Raw genomic sequence first — 11,909 nt, forward strand, 5'->3', positions numbered from 1 at the left:
GTTTGTTACAAAAATGCAATTCGCATTATACGAGAAAAAGGAAAACCCTTAATGGTGTACGGAGAAAAGGGAAACACGAAGCTACATCTTATTAGTAATTTGAAGGCACAAAAACTAATAAGAAAAGGTTGCTATGATGTTCTAGCACACGTCGAGAAAGTACAAACTGAAGAAAAGAGCATTAATGATGTTCCCGTTGCAAAAGAATTTCCCGATGTATTTCCGAAAGAATTACCGGGATTACCCCCACATCGATCCGTTGAATTTCAAATAGATCTTGTACCAGGAGCTGCACCAATAGCTCGTGCTCCTTACAGACTCGTACCCAACGAGATGAAAGAACTGCAAAGCCAATTACAAGAACTTTTAGAGCGTGGTTTCATTCGACCAAGCACATCACCGTGAGGAGCTCATGTTTTGTTTGTCAAGAAGAAAGATGGTACATTCAGGTTGTGTATCGACTACCGAGATTTGAACAAACTTACCATCAAGAACCGCTACCCACTACCGAGAATCGACGACTTATTTGATCAACTACAAGGCTCGTCTGTTTATTCAAAGATTGACTTACGTTCCGGGTATCATCAAATGCGGGTGAAAGAAGATGATATTCCAAAGACTGCTTTCAGAACACGTTACGATCATTACGAGTTTATGGTCATGCCGTTTGGTTTAACTAATGCACCAGCTGTGTTCATGGACCTTATGAACCGAGTGTGTGGACCATACCTTGACAAGTTTGTCATTGTTTTCATTGATGACATACTTATTTACTCAAAGAATGACCAAGAACACGGTGAACATTTGAGAAAGGTGTTAGAAGTATTGAGGAAGGAAGAATTGTACGCTAAGTTTTCAAAGTGTGCATTTTGGTTGGAAGAAGTTCAATTCCTCGGTCACATAGTGAACAAAGAAGGTATTAAGGTGGATCCGGCAAAGATAGAAACTGTTGAAAAGTGGAAAACCCCGAAAACTCCGAAACACATACGCCAGTTTTTAGGACTAGCTGGTTACTACAGAAGGTTCATCCAAGACTTTTCCAGAATAGCAAAACCCTTAACTGCATTAACGCATAAAGGGAAGAAATTTGAATGGAATGATGAACAAGAGAAAGCATTTCAGTTATTGAAGAAAAAGCTAACTACGGCACCTATATTGTCATTGCCTGAAGGGAATGATGATTTTGTGATTTATTGTGACGCATCAAAGCAAGGTCTCGGTTGTGTATTAATACAACGAACGAAGGTGATTGCTTATGCGTCTAGACAATTGAAGATTCACGAACAAAACTATACGACGCATGATTTGGAATTAGGCGCGATTGTTTTTGCATTAAAGACTTGGAGGCACTACTTATATGGGGTCAAAAGTATTATATATACCGACCACAAAAGTCTTCAACACATATTTAATCAGAAACAACTGAATATGAGGCAGCGTAGGTGGATTGAATTATTGAATGATTACGACTTTGAGATTCGTTACCACCCGGGGAAGGCAAATGTGGTAGCCGATGCCTTGAGCAGGAAGGACAGAGAACCCATTCGAGTAAAATCTATGAATATAATGATTCATAATAACCTTACTACTCAAATAAAGGAGGCGCAACAAGGAGTTTTAAAAGAGGGAAATTTAAAGGATGAAATACCCAAAGGATCGGAGAAACATCTTAATATTCGGGAAGACGGAACCCGGTATAGGGCTGAAAGGATTTGGGTACCAAAATTTGGAGATATGAGAGAAATGGTACTTAGAGAAGCTCATAAAACCAGATACTCAATACATCCTGGAACGGGGAAGATGTACAAGGATCTCAAGAAACATTTTTGGTGGCCGGGTATGAAAGCCGATGTTGCTAAATACGTAGGAGAATGTTTGACGTGTTCTAAGGTCAAAGCTGAGCATCAGAAACCATCAGGTCTACTTCAACAACCCGAAATCCCGGAATGGAAATGGGAAAACATTACCATGGATTTCATCACTAAATTGCCAAGGACTGCAAGTGGTTTTGATACTATTTGGGTAATAGTTGATCGTCTCACCAAATCAGCACACTTCTTACCAATAAGAGAAGATGACAAGATGGAGAAGTTAGCACGACTGTATTTGAAGGAAGTCATCTCCAGACATGGAATACCAATCTCTATTATCTCTGATAGGGATGGCAGATTTATTTCAAGATTCTGGCAGACATTACAGCAAGCATTAGGAACTCGTCTAGACATGAGTACTGCCTATCATCCACAAACTGATGGGCAGAGTGAAAGGACGATACAAACGCTTGAAGACATGCTACGAGCATGTGTTATTGATTTCGGAAATAGTTGGGATCGACATCTACCATTAGCAGAACTTTCCTACAACAACAGCTACCATTCAAGCATTGAGATGGCGCCGTTTGAAGCACTTTATGGTAGAAAGTGCAGGTCTCCGATTTGTTGGAGTGAAGTGGGGGATAGACAGATTACGGGTCCGGAGATTATACAAGAAACTACCGAGAAGATCATCCAAATTCAACAACGGTTGAAAACCGCCCAAAGTCGACAAAAGAGCTACGCTGACATTAAAAGAAAAGATATAGAATTTGAAATTGGAGAGATGGTCATGCTTAAAGTTGCACCTTGGAAAGGCGTTGTTCGATTTGGTAAACAAGGGAAATTAAATCCAAGGTATATTGGACCATTCAAGATTATTGATCGTGTCGGACCAGTAGCTTACCGACTTGAGTTACCTCAACAACTCGCGGCTGTACATAACACTTTCCACGTCTTGAATTTGAAGAAATGTTTTGCTAAAGAAGATCTCACTATTCCGTTAGATGAAATCCAAATCAACGAAAAACTTCAATTCATCGAAGAACCCGTCGAAATAATGGATCGTGAGGTTAAAAGACTTAAGCAAAACAAGATACCAATTGTTAAGGTTCGATGGAATGCTCGTAGAGGACCCGAGTTCACCTGGGAGCGTGAAGATCAGATGAAGAAGAAATACCCGCATCTATTTCCAGAAGATTCGTCAACACCTTCAACAGCTTAAAATTTCGGGACGAAATTTATTTAACGGGTAGGTACTGTAGTGACCCGAACTTTTCCATGTTTATATATATTAATTGAGATTGATATTTACATGATTAAATGTTTCCAACATGTTAAGCAATCAAACTTGTTAAGACTTGATTAATTGAAATAGGTTTCATATAGACAATTGACCACCCAAGTTGACCGGTGATTCACGAACGTTAAAACTTGTAAAAAATATATGATGACATATATATGGTTATATATATAGTTAACATGATATTATGATAAGTAAACATATCATTAAGTATATTAACAATGAACTACATATGTAAAAACAAGACTACTAACTTAATGATTTTGAAACGAGACATATATGTAACGATTATCGTTGTAACGACATTTAATGTATATATATCATATTAAGAGATATTCGTACATCATAATATCATGATAATATAATAATTTAAAATCTCTTTTGATATTATAAACATTGGGTTAACAACATTTAACAAGATCGTTAACCTAAAGGTTTCAAAACAACATTTACATGTAACGACTAACGATGACTTAACGACTCGGTTAAAATGTATATACATGTAGTGTTTTAATATGTATTCATACACTTTTGAAAGACTTCAAGACACTTATCAAAATACTTCTACTTAACAAAAATGCTTACAATTACATCCTCGTTCAGTTTCATCAACAATTCTACTTGTATGCACCCGTATTCGTACTCGTACAATACACAGCTTTTAGATGTATGTACTATTGGTATATACACTCCAATGATCAGCTCTTAGCAGCCCATGTGAGTCACCTAACACATGTGGGAACCATCATTTGGCAACTAGCATGAAATATCTCATAAAATTACAAAAATATGAGTAATCATTCATGACTTATTTACATGAAAACAAAATTACATATCCTTTATATCTAATCCATACACCAACGACCAAAAACACCTACAAACACTTTCATTCTTCAATTTTATTCATCTAATTGATCTCTCTAAAGTTCTATCTTCAAGTTCTAAGTGTTCTTCATAAATTCCAAAAGTTCTAGTTTCATAAAATCAAGAATACTTTCAAGTTTGCTAGCTCACTTCCAATCTTGTAAGGTGATCATCCAACCTCAAGAAATCTTTGTTTCTTACAGTAGGTTATCATTCTAATACAAGGTAATAATCATATTCAAACTTTGGTTCAATTTCTATAACTATAACAATCTTATTTCAAGTGATGATCTTACTTGAACTTGTTTTCGTGTCATGATTTTGCTTCAAGAACTTCGAGCCATCCAAGGATCCATTGAAGCTAGATCCATTTTTCTCTTTTCTAGTAGGTTTATCCAAGGAACTTAAGGTAGTAATGATGTTCATAACATCATTCGATTCATACATATAAAGCTATCTTATTCGAAGGTTTAAACTTGTAATCACTAGAACATAGTTTAGTTAATTCTAAACTTGTTCGCAAACAAAAGTTAATCCTTCTAACTTGACTTTTAAAATCAACTAAACACATGTTCTATATCTATATGATATGCTAACTTAATGATTTAAAACCTGGAAACACGAAAAACACCGTAAAACCGGATTTACGCCGTCGTAGTAACACCGCGGGCTGTTTTGGGTTAGTTAATTAAAAACTATGATAAACTTTGATTTAAAAGTTGTTATTCTGAGAAAATGATTTTTATTATGAACATGAAACTATATCCAAAAATTATGGTTAAACTCAAAGTGGAAGTATGTTTTCTAAAATGGTCATCTAGACGTCGTTCTTTCGACTGAAATGACTACCTTTACAAAAACAACTTGTAACTTATTTTTCCGACTATAAACCTATACTTTTCTGTTTAGATTCATAAAATATAGTTCAATATGAAACCATAGCAATTTGATTCACTCAAAACGGATTTAAAATGAAGAAGTTATGGGTAAAACAAGATTGGATAATTTTTCTCATTTTAGCTACGTGAAAATTGGTAACAAATCTATTCCAACCATAACTTAATCAACTTGTATTGTATATTATGTAATCTTGAGATACCATAGACACGTATACAATGTTTCGACCTATCATGTCGACACATCTATATATATTTCGGAACAACCATAGACACTCTATATGTGAATGTTGGAGTTAGCTATACAGGGTTGAGGTTGATTCCAAAATATATATAGTTTGAGTTGTGATCAATACTGAGATACGTATACACTGGGTCGTGGATTAATTCAAGATAATATTTATCGATTTATTTCTGTACATCTAACTGTGGACAACTAGTTGTAGGTTACTAACGAGGACAGCTGACTTAATAAACTTAAAACATCAAAATATATTAAAAGTGTTGTAAATATATTTTGAACATACTTTGATATATATGTATATATTGTTATAGGTTCGTGAATCAACCAGTGGCCAAGTCTTACTTCCCGACGAAGTAAAAATCTGTGAAAGTGAGTTATAGTCCCACTTTTAAAATCTAATATTTTTGGGATGAGAATACATGCAGGTTTTATAAATGATTTACAAAATAGACACAAGTACGTGAAACTACATTCTATGGTTGAATTATCGAAATCGAATATGCCCCTTTTTATTAATTCTGGTAATCTAAGAATTAGGGAACAGACACCCTAATTGACGCGAATCCTAAAGATAGATCTATCGGGCCCAACAAGCCCCATCCAAAGTACCGGATGCTTTAGTACTTCGAAATTTATATCATATCCGAAGGGTGTCCCGGAATGATGGGGATATTCTTATATATGCATCTTGTTAATGTCGGTTACCAGGTGTTCACCATATGAATGATTTTTATCTCTATGTATGGGATGTGTATTGAAATATGAAATCTTGTGGTCTATTATTATGATTTGATATATATAGGTTAAACCTATAACTCACCAACATTTTTGTTGACGTTTTAAGCATGTTTATTCTCAGGTGATTATTAAGAGCTTCCGCTGTCGCATACTTAAATAAGGACGAGATTTGGAGTCCATGCTTGTATGATATTGTGTAAAAACTGCATTCAAGAAACTTTTTGTTGTAACATATTTGTATTGTAAACCATTATGTAATGGTCGTGTGTAAACAGGATATTTTAGATTATCATTATTTGATAATCTACGTAAAGCTTTTTAAACCTTTATTGATGAAATAAAGGTTATGGTTTGTTTTAAAATGAATGCAGTCTTTGAAAAACGTCTCATATAGAGGTCAAAACCTCGCAACGAAATCAATTAATATGGAACGTTTTTAATCAATAAGAATGGGACATTTCAGTAGTTGGCCTAATCCCACTCTGAAGTGATCTAGTACGCCTAGGAAGAAGTCAGAGGGGGGAACCCTAAAGTTGCCACGCTTGAACGCATGTTCGTAGATGGCCACCTTCTTCTCCGGTGGTTCGTGAGCACGCTGATTAGACAGAGGTGGCACCGGATTATACTTCGCTAACGGTGGATATTGTTTGACTAAGTAATCAATGTGTTTCTGCTCTATAATCGATCTAACACTATCTACATAGGTCTCGTTAGCCTTAGTCATTTTCTATAGAGTGTTTGGAGAATTACTAACCTTTAGACGGTGGTCGGAGTATTTAGGATTTGATCGGAATTGAATATAGCAGCGTATTGGGGAAGCTTGAAGCAGAAAAATGGAAATGTGTGTGAATTGGGGCTATTTATAGTGACGATTTGGAGTAATGGGGTGGAATGGTGTGATCGTGGCTGTACACGTGTTACGCGATCAACGGGTGGCATTTTAAATGCGCGCGTGGATGTCAGTTGGGTATGGTTACCTTTGAGCGCGTGGCTGACACGCGCCTGCCAACTGCCACTTTATGTCTTGTCAGCCGAATGGGTTTCTGCGACATTGACAGGCATTAAATGACCTCGAAACGCACGCGTAAGATTAAATGCTAGCCGTTTTCTTGTTTTTTTTCGCTTAATAGTTTGATATCATATGTCTTGCGCCATATAACATCAAACTGGGGGACATAATGATACCGCAACCCGCATGCGCACCCCATATGCATGCGGGCACCCACTAGTGTGCGTATGCGTGTGTTTATGTGCGTTATGCGGTGTGCGGATTCGTATCTAATGCCTTTGTTCCCGGTACAGCAATTACTTGGCTATCAAGTAAATATCTTTTCCATAATTACATCCGTGATTCAGGGGAGTTTGTTATGGAAAGGATTGCCTTTATCTCGGATGGTTCTAGAATTAGGGTTTGCCTATATATACAAACCCTAACTATCATTCTAGACATCATCACCTTACGTAACAACATCATCTAGCATCTTCTCAAGGTTAACAGGTTAGTTTCTTGATTAACTAGCACCTACGACCTTATTTGGGGCCTTCTAATCGACGATCGTCATTAAAGGTGGACTTAATCACTTGGCCACCCCGCCGACATCATCATGTCGGCCAGGGTTATTCACGGTAGCCGGACCGGAGAGCCTCGTTCTAAGATCCTTAAACCACACTAACGTATTGAGCAGACATGTTAAACCCTATGGTAAAAATATGCATGATCAACGAGAAAAATAAAGAATATGACACAAGAATTATAGTGGTTCGGTCTCGATGTGAGACTTAATCCACTTTGGAACTAGAGAGTATTCTTTATTATTTTGGAGGTGATACAAAGCACGTACAATGAAAGATTATTTATAGACAAGGATTAAAATAAACCCTAGTCTGGGAAAACCTAAATCCGGCCCAAACTAAATTAGGGTTGGCCATTCCCTAACTTAGTCACCAAGTAATCCTTCTGGCCGATTACTTAGCTTAATGGCTAAGCTATACCGAAGCCTACACACTAACTAGCAATCACTGAAGATGGTTAGAATCATCTTGAGGTCTTTCCGAAATATTTTTGACAATCTAAACTTGTTTGATGACGTGTCATTGGCATTAATCTCTCATTGACAATTGACTTGTTTTTGATCATTCACTATGATTCTCCGTAAGGGCAAAATCGAATCGTCCATCAAACTCAACTTTTAGGCTTACTGAAGGAATGGATAACCTAGTAAATATCTATTGAAATTTGCCTCCTTGTCAGTCTTCTTCAAGGTGATCACTTAATTGCTGATAGCTTCACATAGTTTGAATTTGAAAGCAACTTTTGTGTCTGTAAACAAGTCGATCATTGGTAAAATATATTAAATAATATATTTCCTTGTGTTGTTTGGTCTATCTATTCTTTTAATAAATCTCAAAACATCTCAGTCCACCGCTGTTTCCAATGGTAGTGATATTGCTTTACATGTTACAACCATTTCATGTTAAAATGTGATTGTGCAATCCCTTTGTTTTTCGATTCTATTGTCTCTTCCAGCAAAATTCCTCTTCTAATTATTATGTTTTTTGTTACTATTCAGATCTTATCGAGTCTTAACGAAATAAAAGTTATTGAAAGTCCAAAAGCTTCCTGTCATACCATCTTAGTATAAGCAATGTAGGAAGGCCGTAGCAATGAACCTAACCAAATAATGATGAATCCTGGACAGAAGATATGAATAATATTTTTTGAAAAACTAATTAATGATAGACGTGGACTATATTAGCTGTAGATGTTTTACATGGTTCAGTTAGCAATGGAGATAGGATAAGGAAGGGTAAGATTATCATCTCTAACTAACCAACCCCATTTAGCTACAGCCTACAAGACATCTACTTATACAATAATAATGAGGATGAAGATGAAAACGTTGTCATGCTGGACACATATATTAGATGCTTTTTCCTTGTTAAATAAGTCGTGTATCTTTCCTCTAATGGTGTTCGTTTTTTTGTAACAGCTTCTGGAGGATGGAGAGGAAGGAAAAGACCACTCAACCTTGAAGGCGAAGCTTGAGCTTCCAGTGCAGGTTACCTTAATCAATTTAAGCTCTTATAATGAATATCGGTTTCTATGAGAGACTTTAGGAGGTTTTTGATAACTTGGTTTACTCTCATTACAAATACCTTTATATCGGCACTAGACTAACTGCCTCTGGATGGTAATAGAAGCCAATAGCTGTTGCTTTAAGTCATTAAAATTACTGAAAATGGTGGAGCGCAGTTAATGTGTAGTTTCATTCTAGTAAAATGTACCATCGCATTTGTTGGCCCAACCGTATACCAAACACGATATAAGTATATTATATTGGGGAGAGTTTGTATGAATATATGGAAGGAGATTTCTATTAAATAGTCTAATAGACGCATAACTTTGGCTAATTGAACTATACACTTATACCTTTGATGATATGTGGCACACAGACTTTCAGTGAAATAAACATCCAAATTTTCTGCCAGGCCGTTCTAAACATTCAGGTTCCTGTTGAACACTCAAAAGAAGTAAGAGATTGTAAGCATCTTATCAAGACCTTGGTTATGGGTATGTTTTTGTCACTCCTTATATAGTTGATATGACATTTATTGGTGGTAGTTCTCGTATGCCAATTTGGATACGCTACACTAAAAAGATTCTTGTGGAGGAAGGACACTCTATTCCTAATCTCATCCACATATTCCAGCTCATTGTTCGCCATTCAGATCTTTTCTACAGTTCCAGGGCACAGTTTGTACCTCAAATGGTCAACTCTCTCAGTCGCCTTGGTCTACCATACAATACCACTTCTGAGAACCGACACCTTGCAATTGAACTTGCTGGGTGGGTTGTTAACTGGGAGAGGCAAAGACAAAATGAGATGAAGATAGTCAAAGATGGTGAAGCAACTAGTAGTCAGAATAATAATGATGGGTCAAACCTTGGTTCAGTGGATGGAGGACCACCTACATTAAAGGTTGAGCCTGGTCTACAGTCTCTTGGTGTCATGTCACCTGGTGGAGCCTCTTCTATTCAAAATATAGAAACACCAGGTGGATCTACCGGACAACCAGATGAGGAATTTAAACCTAATGCTGCTATGGAGGAAATGATAATCAATTTTCTGATAAGAGTAAGTGTTTTTGTATTTTGAAGTGTGAAAGTTTTGAGGAAAGTTTTTTTCAAGTTCAGCTGGTAAATATTTATATTTGAGTGGTTTTTTCTTTAACAGGTAGCGTTGGTGATAGAGCCAAAGGACAAAGAAGCAAGTCTCATGTATAAGCAAGCTCTAGAACTGTTATCACAAGCTTTGGAGGTGTGGCCTAATGCTAATGTTAAATTCAATTATCTAGAGAAGCTTCTAAGCAGCATTCCGCCAACTCAGTCAAAAGACCCATCCACAGCTCTAGCACAGGGTTTGGATGTCATGAATAAAGTTTTGGAGAAACAGCCAGATTTGTTCATCCGTAATAATATCATTCATATTTCTCAAGTAAGTAACTTTATATGATCCCTTCTAAGCAGAACTCGTATGTTGACTAACGTTGACGTTTTAAATATAAATATATATGTTCAATATATATAGTTAGATTACACATAATTAAAATTATTACTTTTAATTAGACGGGCTAAATTTTTCATATTTAATAATGAGATTGAGATCGGATGTAAACTTTAAAGGTTAAAATGTATGATAATTAAAATTGAGGGGTTAAAATGTAAGTTAACTAAAATAAAAAGGTAACAAGTGCCTTTAAACAAACACTTTTTTGATTCTCACACACCAATTTAAAGAAATGGAGTATTATTAGAAGAGTAAAAGGTTAAAATAGGTGTGTGAGAATCTTCAAAAGCACCAGCAGCCACGCAACTGATGCAGGTAACCTGCTTGACTTTTTTTTTTTTTTTTTTTTTTGAACAACACCTTCTTCACTTCTTAAAACGGCGACCAAGTCTTTTCCGGCACCACTTCCGGCAATGGATTTCAAAGAAACTCACCACTTCGTTGCCTCTTTTCAGATCTGAACGATATTGCCGCCTAACGTCACAAACCGTCACTCCATTTTCAGATCTGACCGTCGTTGACCGCCATCACCGGCGTTGACAGAGTTTTTAGCCGAGTAAGCATGTGACCGTCCTTTGTCATTGCGCCAAGAAGTGTTTCAGAGGGTAGAGAGATAATTTTTACTAGGCCTAAGAGCCAAGGATCCCGAAATAAGGATGAAGTTCTTCTCTCTTTATCATGAATCGTTTCAGAAAAACACTGTTCACAAGGTTGCAGTACATTAGTCAAGTTCAAGTCTGGGAAGCTTTGAGTGATGTCTTTTGGCTGAAACAGGGCCTTGATCTACTTCTTGCCATCTTAGTCGAGAATAAGCCTATCACACTTCCTCCAAACTCTGCAAAGGTTACATCTCTTCTGTCAGTAGGTTCTCTTCTAGATATTTCTGGACCCCAATCTATGGTTTCTAAGCATGCCAAGTTTATGAATGACATGAGCAGGCTTCGGGTATGATGATTGATATGCTTAGACTATTCTTTTAAAACAATTACTATCAATTTACTAATACAAATTGGCAACTGTCCTAATAGTATATTAGATTGATAACAGTAAGTCTCGATTCGATCCATAAGGAACAGTGTATTCGAGAAATCAATTACTTATAACTAAACTAAGAACGGGGTTTTTTAATTGATTTTAATAATAACTATAAACCATAAATAAAGCTAATAAATTAAATGATTAATATCTATGGAGTCGAAACATACTGCTCACTTAGATTTTCTCCTACTATGGATTGTTGTTGAAACTGTGCTAATGGTAAATGAAAGTGCGATCCTCCCTTGATTCTCACAATTTCTTGATTAATATAGTCTAATTAACTCTCTGTTATAATTCAGTAGGCTTATAACTACCTTTAGTGGTTTGATTCTTGATGTTATAATTCAGTAGGCTTATAACTACCTTTAGTGGTTTGATTCTTGATTAAGAATGCTAATAATGAAGTGTAAGAACAAAGATGATAATGGAGAGAAAGAAAGAAACACT

The sequence above is a fragment of the Rutidosis leptorrhynchoides genome, chromosome 8 (assembly GCF_046630445.1).
Source record: "Rutidosis leptorrhynchoides isolate AG116_Rl617_1_P2 chromosome 8, CSIRO_AGI_Rlap_v1, whole genome shotgun sequence".
NCBI lineage: Eukaryota > Viridiplantae > Streptophyta > Magnoliopsida > Asterales > Asteraceae > Rutidosis > Rutidosis leptorrhynchoides.